Source organism: Thunnus maccoyii, chromosome 10 (genome assembly GCF_910596095.1).
Source record: "Thunnus maccoyii chromosome 10, fThuMac1.1, whole genome shotgun sequence".
NCBI classification, from domain to species: Eukaryota; Metazoa; Chordata; class Actinopteri; order Scombriformes; family Scombridae; genus Thunnus; species Thunnus maccoyii.
In genome coordinates, this window is record NC_056542.1 from 5,336,685 (window position 1) to 5,348,712 (window position 12,028).

The 12,028-nt window shown below is 42.1% G+C and overlaps 1 protein-coding gene across 4 annotated transcripts in view; it reads left to right on the forward strand.

Moving 5' to 3' along the window:
- Window positions 1-12,028, forward strand: part of sema6e (sema domain, transmembrane domain (TM), and cytoplasmic domain, (semaphorin) 6E) — a 164,130-nt gene that overhangs the window by 32,099 nt on the left and 120,003 nt on the right. The gene's annotated exons all lie outside the window — the stretch shown is intronic.

Consider the following 12,028-nt stretch of genomic DNA (forward strand, 5'->3'; position numbering starts at 1 on the left):
TTTTTTACTTTTTCCAACCCCCCCTCCCAGCTTGGGGAAGTTTCTTTAAGCTTCTTTAAAGGACACTTTTTTTTTTTTGCTCATTTCTCCTTCATAAAAGTGTAAAAATCTATTTCAAACTGCAGAACCTTGCAGTTTCAGCACAGTTGTCATAGATGGTGATTTGGTAATGACCCCTCATTTTGTTCCTCTGCTGGTACTTTGACTGCAGTTATACCTAAGATTTAGTATTAAGGAAATATCAAAAAATGGGTAGATACTTACTCTGTCATTGAATAGCAGCTTGAATAGAAATGACACTTGCAGATCTTGGAAAACTCATAACTGTGTATACGTGTGTATTCTTTATTTGTCCCCAAAGTTAATCCATAACATTGTCATCTACTTATTATACGGACTATAATGTATCTCATATACACATATATACTATACATGAAGTCAGAGAGCGTCATGTGATGCCTCTGTGTTGGCGACAGCTGAGGCCGGAGGCATTATGTTCCGTTCTCGTGAACGCGATATCTCAGTGAGGCCTCGAGGGAATTTCTTCAAATTTGGCACAAACGTCCACTTGGACTCAAGGATGAACTGATTTAGATTTTGGTGGTCAAAGGTCAAGGTCACAACATGTTTTTTGGCCATAACTCAAGAATCCAGATGCTAATAATGACAAAGTTTAACTCAAATGTCTGACAAGTGATTGTGATCATATTTCATATTTGGTTGGATACTGATCTCGGGGGCCCACCAGGAAACTGTGATAGTACAGATCTGTGCCGCCGGGTCGAAGATGTGCGTGAATCATCCACGTTTTTAGAATTTGTAGCATCTTCGCAGCAACATCCATATCTGAAGCATCGTCTGTCGCCAAGTCTTATTGGCCGAGCGTGTGAACACACACGAGGAAAATACACTTAATACACTTTTTATTAAAACCCTTCAAAGTCTTCACTAATATCACATGAGTCTGGACAGACGCGGATGTAAACTGCTACTTGACTGGTTGGCGGAGGCATTCAACCATGAGGTGGTGTTTCTAGTTTGTTGTATTGGCTTCTCTCCTCACGCATGTTGGAATGAAAACTTGAAATTAAACAGTGACTATGAGTTAAAGCTCCGAATGCTGCCTGAGGTAGAGCGCCAAGCTTGAAACCATCCAGTGTAGCTGCTGATCCAAGTCTTTTCTGTGTTCTTCATGCTATTCAGTGCCTGCATCCATGCACATATTGAGCATATTAAATTCTCTTACTCTTAGTTTTTGCATCTGACAGGTTCCCTTTTTTTTTTTCTGAGTGTTAAAGCTGACCCTCAGCTTTAATTGGAGCGTGTTTATATCCACATTATAGCTCCTTTTAACACATAATCACGCAATATTAGGGAGCAGAAAGCAACTGGAAACGTTAACCGCACATAAATACAACTCATCATAGTTTCTATTTGATATATTTCTCTGAAAACCATCGGACATAAACAGACGCTCGGTATCTTCAAAGCTTTACTTCTTGCTTGTTTTGGGAGCTTTTTTTTTTCCCTCAAGTCTGATCTTTTAGCAGCGAAACACATGATCGGTTTGATTGGGATCATGTGAAAGGCTCGGCCAGTGAAGAACATGCCACTGTTTTGACCATAAAAACTCTTTGGATTCCTTGTCTGCATGTTTGGGAGCGTTGTCCTAAAAAATTGGGACACTATGGTTAAAAAAAGGCTCTATGCTGTTCACCTACACGCTCAAACTGAAGCTAAAACTCAGCGCTTTAACCTCATTGTATGCTGGAATACAGAGCTTAAGCAATGAAGAACATATCAGTGTCCTAATACTTTCTGACTGCACTGTAACCTCCCTCCACACAGACCTGTTTGTTGCTACTGATTCCTTCGGGCCCTGCTACCAGTTTTAACATCTCTGGCAATCTACTAAGCCATAAACTCATAAATGAGCCATCACTTTACTCCTACCCAAAGGTTGCATGCATAATTCAGAAAAACGGACACAGGAGCAATAAAGATATCATTTAAAATTCCAATTTTTTGTGTCATATTACAGTTGGGTAGAAGTATGTAAAAGTGCAGCATGGGAGTTTTTTTTTTTTATGAGTTTGATGCAGTAGGAGGATTATTTTTTCCCAAGGTTGTTACTGTCTCTTCTCAGTTCCTTGCATGAGCTTGGATGTACTCTCCAACTGCATAATACTGACTTAGACCAGGCCCGATGTTGTCTCAAGGGCAAAAACCTGAATAGGGAGTAGCTCTAGTGCTCTGTTGACGAATGAAGCTCATCCGTGAGCCAAGTTCAACAAGTCAGCCACACTTCCCTCACCGCGCTCCCTTCAGCCTTTCTCTCTGCACGCTGCTCTATCCCCCACACCCACCCCCTCCTCTTTCTACAACACTCATCTCCTCCCTTTTCAAATGGTAATGGGACTGAACCATGCTGGAGCTCTTCAGCCAGAAGTGAACTCTCTCTTCTCAGAAGAGAATTTATGGATGGTCATGCAGAGTTTTTAAGGTTTGGCCCAGCAGGCACAGAGAATTTTTCCTTGTGGCCGAATCATTTTGGCCACAGTCTCAGCAGCTTACCGCAATACACCACGGGTCTCTGGCTATTGTTATCATGCATAATGGAACAAAATCCAGTTTCTGTGCCCTCTATATACCCCCACCTCCCCACTTTAATGCCTGACAAAAACCACTGATGGTATGTGGGGATTGTTGCTTGGCTTGCATGCTAGCGCACTGACAACCGTCCAAACTATGACAAAGTGAATCGATTCAAATTTGCCTCTTGTGTAACATAAACAGCTCACATCATCGGTTGTTTCACCATCTCTCTTCTCAAAGCTTGTTTAGCCAAAGAAACAGACAATAACGATCAAAAGCTGAGCTCCTGCGTGTCTGCTGTCTGGATATGTTTGGTTTGTGGACAGCGTGCACACGATCACAACTTCAGAGAGAAGAAGAATCATAATTTTGCATGCAACTATCTTCTGTTAAGTACTCCCTCGCCCGTTCATCCCAAAACCATCAGCTGTCAGTACAGCTGCCAGATAATAAATAGGTAATATTTTTCCAGACTGAGTTCTAGCAGATGCAGCAGTGCTTTTAAAACTGGCAGTGATCTGTTAAAGGTGCAGTACGTAGGTTTTAGTGGCATCTAGCAGAACAGACTTGGCAGAAATGGAATATAATATTCATAAGTATGTTTTAATTGCCATGTTGCACCGCCATGTTTCTACAGTAGCCCATAACGGACAAACCAAACACTGGCTCTAGAGAGGGTTTATCACCACCAATACCACTAAATCCTCAATGCTGCACCTTTAACCTTGTTGCAAGAAAAACAGGAAAGAAAATACTTGCAGGTTCTATTTATTGAAAACCACAGTATATAACACATAGACTAATAATATTTCTTTTAATGGTTGTTTTTCCGTTCCTGGCCTAACATCCTGCACGTATACATCTAAAGATGCACTGATTGATTCGCTACTAATTAAAATCAGCTGGTTTTCAGCTGATCGCCCACGACTGCTGACCGGCCCCGATCAGTCTCATATAGCTGATATTTTGCTGGTCATATTTTCCGCACATAGCCGCACTGTGGTTCACGTCATGCACACAGCAGCAGCTGTGGCACAGACAGTGTACCCACACACACACACACACACACCCACCCACACACACACACACAACATGCACATTGAGCACACAGCGGCGGCTGCGGCACAGACAGTACAGCCACACACGCACACACAGTCACTGCTGTGGAAGTTCTTCAGGGTGAGTGAAGAAGACACAAAGCTTGCAATTTCTAATACCTTTAAGTCCATAATAAGCAGTGAAGGAACAACCTTGGAAACATTTGGAACAACTGACTTAATCAGACACTTAAAAAAACGTCTCCCCAGTGAACATGCCCGATGTCAAGAAGACAAATGTAAGTTATTTAAATAGTTAATGAACAGACAATTGAGTTACAAAAATGTTTGTATGCTGTCAAGGTCTTAGAAAGAAAGCTAATATATAAAGAAAGGTAAATCTGTCTTTCTTATTAAATTCTTATAAAGAAAGAAAATCAGAATCGGCAGGTCAGAATCAGCCAGGAAATTGCAATCAGTCCATCTCAACATACATCTTTGTTCAGTGTAAGTTCTAATGATCAAAACCTTAAGTAAGCAAATTAAATGTGCATATAAAAACAACATAACCATTATAAACAAAGCAATGTGCCTGTAAGACCAACACAAACATATGTAAATAAATCAAATGAACAGCACTGCTTGTATGTCTGTTCTCTCCTTCATAAAGAAATAAGGTGCTGCTGACCTAACATCCTGTATGTATTTGCATCTTTGTTCACTTGAGATTGAAACGTAAAATGTCAGCATATTTACTTTGTCCACTTCAAGTAGTGATGTGTGAGGGGAGACAATGTGCCCGCTGGCACTGAACTCTCTCTCTGATGGCATGCTGGTTGCCGGGATGCACAAAAGCTTCCTAGCAACCCTGGCAAAAGGAGAGGCAGCTCTGATGCGTAACCCCTCCAACACACCAGTGGATCCTCTTTTGCTGGAATGGACGGCAGAGACATCTAGACCTTGATCTCTTCTTTCACTCTGTCTTCTGGGGTAGTCGGAATCTGACCCTGTTCACCTCTCCGCTGCCTTGTTGAGGTAATCTTTCTCAGCAACCCAGCCAGGCTTTTCCCCTCTGATGCCGCTGTGGGGGGTGGTGGTGGTGGTGGTGGAGGTGCTGCTGGTGCTTTGTGGTTCTTCTCTGACTTGTGCAGGTGCCAGCTTCAAAGCCTTCTGGACTCAGCTGTCAACTGTTGTAGCCTCAGGCTCATTTAAAAAGCTTGTTTTGAAGTGTGGGTCAATGAAACAAGCCTTGTGTATGACTCTCTTTGCCTTCTCTGGATATATCTCTCCTTATCTTTTTCCACCAGAACATCACAGGTGATGTGGACCAGGACAGGCTTGATGGCTGACAGTGTCACTCATGTTTCTGAGGCAAATGCATCTGTAAACTTGCTCAGAGCTTCAACTGGCATAGTTGCTTCATGACACTTATCTGTATCCTCGAGCATCAGATGACGTGTTCCTCTTTCTCCAGCCATTGTCACACAGATTGGCTGCTGTCGGCTGAGGAATCGTTCAAGCATCTTTTGTGGAGATCCCCATCACGTCACCACATCATTGATCAGAACCTTCTGTGGCATGTTGAGGGCAGCTGCTTTTCTCTATTCTCTCCTTCTCCTCCAGCTCCGTGAGAAGTCTTGCATGGATGACGACAGGCCTCGACTGCTGTGTCAACTCTCTGAATTTTCACAGCCTTTGAGGTGGCCAGGTTCAAATTATGGCCAAAGCACCCAAGTCACAGATGTCTTCAAAAGCCTTGTTTGTCATGTTTGTAGCGTTGTTTGTGCTTATGCAGACCAGGTCTTTCTTGTTGATCACCCACTCTTCCAGCATATGCTCAGAAAAGTCTGTTGCCAGTCTGGGGCAAGGTAACGGATAGTGAAGTAGATGTAACGTTGACCAGTCCGGCTTTCACTGGTCTAGAGGTCAACATCTAGAGGTTCCAACATCAGCTTTAACCTGGTTGTTCAGGTTTGGGATTTCAGGTCTTGGAAAAGAGTCTTCGTGATGGAACCTTTTGTAGCGAGGCTCGGCAACCTTCGTCAGACTCACAAAGCCAGGCCTCTAATGATTTGAAATGGCATCATGTCCTTTGTGATGTAATATGAAAGGGCTGCAGTGAGGTCTTGAGCATTTGTGATTTGGGTACACAAGCAGCGTGTCTTTGAAATGCTTGCTGGAGTGTTTGTGTCAAGGGACCAGTAGCATCACTGGGTTTGCCTGCTGCACACCCACTCTGTAAACAAGGTAACAGCAAATGTATTGTTGTTGTTGGTATTCTCTCACTCAGTCTCTCACACACACTAACATACACAGAGTCATGTTTCCATTGCTTCAGAGGACATTACATTGACTTGCATTCATTTCCTGGTGATTTATCCTAACCTTAACCATGACCACCACACGTCTAACCCCAACCCTTAACCTCACCTTAACACGACCCTAAACTTACCTTAACTTTAAACCAAGTCTTCACCCTAAAATGATTGTTTAATGTTATGGGGACTTGCTTTTTGTCCTCATAAGGGAGGCGAGACCCCACAACATGACTGTGTAAACAGATTTACTTTCCCACAACATGAGGAATACCTGGTACACACACACACACACACTAATGGCCACAAGGTGGGGCTATTTGTGCCGTGCCTCAATATGTCGTGCACATTCTCATGGAGAACTTACCAAGTTTCATTTTCCTAAAGACAACAGAATTGTAGAATTATCATGTTATAATATTATAGTAGCAATCCCTGTGGGTAGAATTGTATCAAATATTACACACTTGTGCTGTGTGGCTGTATGTACAACATTCCCAAATTGGTTTGCAATCCAATTTAGCATTGAAGAGTTATGGCCCGCGTTCAAAAGTAACTAATTACAGACAAACGGTAAGTGATACCCAAAAACTAACTCATAAGTTTTGTTCGACGCATGTGTTGGAGGGAGCAACATCTGTGGTATCGCTACTGGAGCTTCTGAATTTTCAGGATTATCGGACACTGTGTGAATGGGTAAAATATTACTTCCTGTTTCCACTATGTGGCACGAGAGAACACCCACTAATTATATGTCATGTTTCTGTATATTGTGTATACTGAATTTCATGTAAATCGTATTATGTTTGTCACATAAGGCTGACTGCCTTTTGCCAGTAGCTGATGCTTTGACTATGTCTCAGTATTGACATGTAGATGAGTTCAGGCCTGGACTCTTTATCAAACATGAGAAATTCGGGGCAGATTGGACAATGTGAAGTCAAGGTACAACAACTTCCTGTTTCATGTTAGGCAGAGGATAGGCTCACATGTTTTCAGGTCACATGCCTATATGTACATAGCTGTACTTTTAGGTTGCTGTAATTGGTTCTACTCTCCATACTGGACATGAAGAGACCCCTGCCTGAAGCGATTTTTAGTGTAAGTGATGGGGGCGGGGGACAAAATCCTCAGTCTCTCTGTAGAAAAACACATCCTGAAGTTCAGATGAAGCTAATGCGATGCTTCAGCAGTCTGAGTTAGACAAATCAAGTGAATATCTTCCATAGTTGCAGAACAAAACTCCCTTTTTGTGTCACTATCCCACTACTGCAACTAAACACAGAAACCCTGCCAAGAGAAACACAAAAAGGAATTTCATACTAAAAAGAATGTAACCTTGGAAGGTATCCACTTGATTTTTAATTTTTTTATTTTTATTTTAGCTTTGGCTATATTTTTGAAAGCATTTTCTCACAGAACAAAGAAATAAATGGACTGTGAAGTTATCCTTTAATTCCTAAATCATAGCTTTGGGTTTGGGCCAGGGTTAGGGTTAGGGTTAGGGTTCAGTCAGTTGTTAAATGTTTGTGTGCACTTGATAGTTCAGGTTTCAAATTACTTCCAGGTGCATGACGGTTTTCAATAAGGCAATAAAGGCTTTGGCTTCTATCTGATGCATTCAACTCTTACCATATATAGGGAAACAAATTCATAGGGCAGCGTTTTGGCTACATATACTGTATATTCCAGTTTTTATTAAATGTTTAAATGGCAAAGAACTACAATTACAAAACACAAACAACACCGGTCAGCAAAATAAAGTGATGTCTGTCTCTCTTATCTTGACATAATCTTGGCAGGATTGATTTTTGAAACCAGCCGGACCAGTTTATGAAGGTGTGGGTCCGCTCTATTAAACATTGAAATCGAAGGGCTCGTATTCAGTTCTAGTCGAGCATAAATAACACGCATAGACACGTTTCGCGTGCCAGCGGTTAAAGCAGCACTTGGCCGATCACCAAGCCTATTCAAATACCCTGTATCTGTTCATAATCGATTACCTGTCAATCAGTTGAAGCGCCTAACGAAATGATACAAAGTGGTGAACATCATATCGAGGCATTTTGTGATGAAACTCCTAATTTATTTACTTGTACTCGGGGTGGGAGAGAGGGCAACATAGCCAAGAGTTCATGAAGAGGAAATGCATGGAACAACAATCCAGCTCTTATTCCTGGAAATAACGCTGAACAAATTGGGTACAGAGGCAGAAGCTGTTGAGAGAAAGAGAGAGAGAGAGGGAGAGAGAGGACAAGCCAGACTAGATGACCATCTGGCCCTCGCTGTGTCACTGACCCCAACTGATACGCTGTCGAATTTTTCCTTTAAATAACTCGAGTCTTTACTGCCAAACCGTTCTCTGAGCCTCAGATCTTGGACGAAAAAAAAAACGCTCTGTTGTAAACACTGGGTTGCGTGCTTGATTACAGTCGCATACTTGTGTGTGTGTGTGTGCGTGTGTGGAATGGGCTCTTGCTGATTGTGTGCACGAGTTGATTGGTGGTGATTTGTGTGAATTAGTGAGGGGAGGGATACAGCGACACAGGAAATCGAGTCAGAGAGTGGAATCGTTGACTGCCAAGTTGAGTAGAGTAACACTGTATTTTAAGACCGGACCGAAGCTTTTTACATTACTCATCTTTTCTTTGGGGCCTTTTTTCAAACAAGTCAGTCACAGCACAATAGCAAGAAAAGATACAAAACACTACAACACGGATCCTCTCAACAGAGATCTTCCCCAGGTTGGCACCTCTCTAAAATGATCCCCTCTCGTTCCAAACCTCTTCATTACTCTAACAAGCCTCTCGAGTTGAGAGCGCCGTGCGTTCTGGCAATTTCAGGCATTTCTCAATAATTAAAGCGAAGGGTTAAGCAGCACTAGCTCGCCTCTAAGAGCTTTATTTTTTCCTGTCGGTTGAGCCCGTTGGGACCAAACATTGGTTCATTGTATGAAGGTATGGCAGCAGCGTGTTCAACCTCAGCTTCATCTCCCAGGGCGTCACGGCTGCAGCAGCAGCAGCAGCGTGTCACCGCCGCTGCGATTCAACACGGCAAACACGGCTGATCCAGCAGGCTCCAGGCGGGTGATCAAAAACCTGGCAACTGCACCATGCCTGAATAATTTTTTCCCCCTGTTTTTTTTTCTTCTTTTTTCATATTTATCGTTCAATACTGGTGTATAAATAAGTAATGCAGGATCAATCAGCTGAAACTTGGCCAGGAGGGAGGCTCTGGGACTTTATAATGGAGACATTTGAATAAGAGGGTGAGTAGCTTTTGTTTTTTTTGTTTGTTTTTTTTTGAGGTTTTGTCAGAAAACATTCCCACTCATGCTCCCAGTGGATTTCACTCTTAATTGGCTGCTGCCTTTAAGCAAATTGTTCATAATTCATGAGTGAGTGCATGGTGACGGGAATGGAAGAAATCCTGTCTCTCTATAGCAGATGATGTTTGCACGTCTTGACTGTGCGACGTTATATTCATGTTGGCTCCTGCTCCCGCCTCAGCTCGGCTGTGTTTGCTCTCAGCCTCTTAACTTCCCTTTCTCTCCTTTTTGTATCCCTCCCTTTCCTGTCTGTTGTCTGCTCTCGCTCTCTCTCTCTCTCTCTCTCTCTCTGTCATCACCTTGGTAAAAGCCCGTTCACAGCCCCTGAAACACTTAATTGACTTCTCATTGACGCAAGCTGTAATTGGCTTTTAATCACCATTTTACATCATGTTTTGATATTCAAATCAGCGGTGTCAGCTCAGAGAAAGGGGCCTCTTCAGTGCCTCGCTGTCATTCACCACGGCTGATGCTACAAGAGAAGCATCTCAATATTGATGCCATGTTTAACATGTTGCTTTTGCTCTCTGACTGAAGGGAAAACTCCGGCAAGCTGTGTTGGTTCACAAGGCCACCTCTGGAAGCACAAACCTAAAGACTGATTGGAGGGAACATTTGGGCTGAATCAAGCTAAATTGCAACCACCTAGACACAGCGGGTATTGACTTTTTGCTCTGATTGATGCATTTGTCCTCAAATTGCATCCTTAATACTGAGTTTCATAGAACAGGCAAAGTGGAACGTTCACCGCTGAAATCAACCCGAATTACTCCTTCAAGATAGAAGTTTCTCTGATGTCTCTTAAGATATGTGTCTATAAATATAAATAAATATATAAATATAAATATAAAATAAATGGCATAAATTCTACTTTTATGAAGTGAATACATTTTCAGTTTTTGGTGATGTTGTCATAGTGGATGGTGGTGGTGGGCTGGAGTGCGTTACAGTGAGAAATGTTCCTAATATTTTGTCCACCCCGTTAACCATATGTGAGGGGGGGGTGAAATATTAGTGTAAAATCATAAAAATGTAATCAAATGTAGGCAAACAATAACACTCAAGTTCACTCAGTGACTCCATGGTGACCTTGACACTTCCTGTTTGGATCACTGACAGCATGATGGGAGCTTTAATGCCAAAACTTGTAGCACAGTTTTTCCAAATGGGGAAAAAAGACACTTTTTGGACAGAACTAATGTTCAAAATGTCCCATTTGTGGTTTTCAATGGTTCATATATACCTGGAATGCTCCTCTTTGCAGACATATACAAGTCTTTAATGTGTTTTATGCAATTTCTATTACATAAAACTTTTTCTCATTTAAAAAAAAATGCAAAAATTTCACAGTTCATGAATAGTACCACTGATAAACCAAATGATAAATATCTGAGTAGCCTTATTCATACTGAAAATAATGATAAATCACATGCCTGACTGAGACATACAGTGAATATAAGCTCTTCAATATTGAATATCTGCCGATATCTGTGTTCTAATTTAAGCATACATTGTGTTGTGTAAACATCACTTTTGTTCTTAAAGTGTCAATACTGGTGGGAAAACGTATATAAGTTTATTCAAATCAATAGTTTCCATTTTTAAACGGACTGCTGTATTTGGCAGGTGGCCACATTAGCCATGAAGATGTGCTGTTGCGAGCAGCGGTCGATAAGTCAGGGTCAGTTTTCTGCCTCCGCTCAACGCTCTGAAAGCAGTTCCCACGCTCTTTGCTACCTTGGGGGAGGAAAGATAAAAAAAAAAATTGGCACGGCTGTTGTAGACGGCATCAGTTTGACAGAACCCAAAGTTATTTTTCTTTTCTTTGTTTCCAACCGTGAACACGGCAGCGAAACCTGGGCGCTGCTGTAAGATGTCCATAAACTGCTAGACTCCAGGACGGCCTGTTGTTGTTGTTGTTTGTGTTCCCCGCTCGGATGGCAAACGTGTCCAATCCCTTGATGGTTCCAAGCTTTTGCAGCTCACTAGCCCTTTTTCTCACCAGTAGAAAGAGAGCGCCGCAGGAGAGAAGGATTAGCATGCATGAGTATTTTTTAACTTTTTTTACTCCCTTGTCTACTTTCTTTTTTATTATTCCACCATAACTCCCCTCTCCATCCTACCACTCTTTGTCACTTTCTGTCACTGTCTCTCCATTTCTTTCTTTCATTTTGTCCTTTTTTTTCTCTCTCTCTTCTGTTTACTCTCTTCACTCTCCCTGGTGGTTGAATGATTGTGAGTGACGTTTAGCAACTCTTCAGCTGCCGGGGAGGCTTTGGGAAGAGAGCCCGCTCTTTTTAGAGCGCCCATGATGCTCCCCAACAAATTGTGACACTAAGACGAAACGTAAGCTGGCAGCCAGCGTGTAAACCATTCAACTCCTCAGACCTTGGACAGTTTTTTTTTTTTTTTTTCACAGTTCCATAAGATTCATTCCCCTCTCCTTTCACTCTCCCCCTGGCATCCAGCTGGAGAATGTAAAAGCATTTCTCTTTTACTTCAAGAAGAGGCAACCTGAAGGTTTGTGAGTTATTGCACCGACAACGCCTACTACCACTATCCCTCCCGCCTTCCTCTTTTTACTTCATACTTTTCCTTCATTTAAGTAAGTAATTCAATTAAAGGTTGCACAAAAACTCATTTTTCCGCTCATGCCTCTACAAAGATTATTAAAAAAAAACTTAAAAAACCTCTCCTTTTAGTTTTCTTATTAACTGTCACGACCAAAACTGCCCTGGATCCCTGCTGAACAT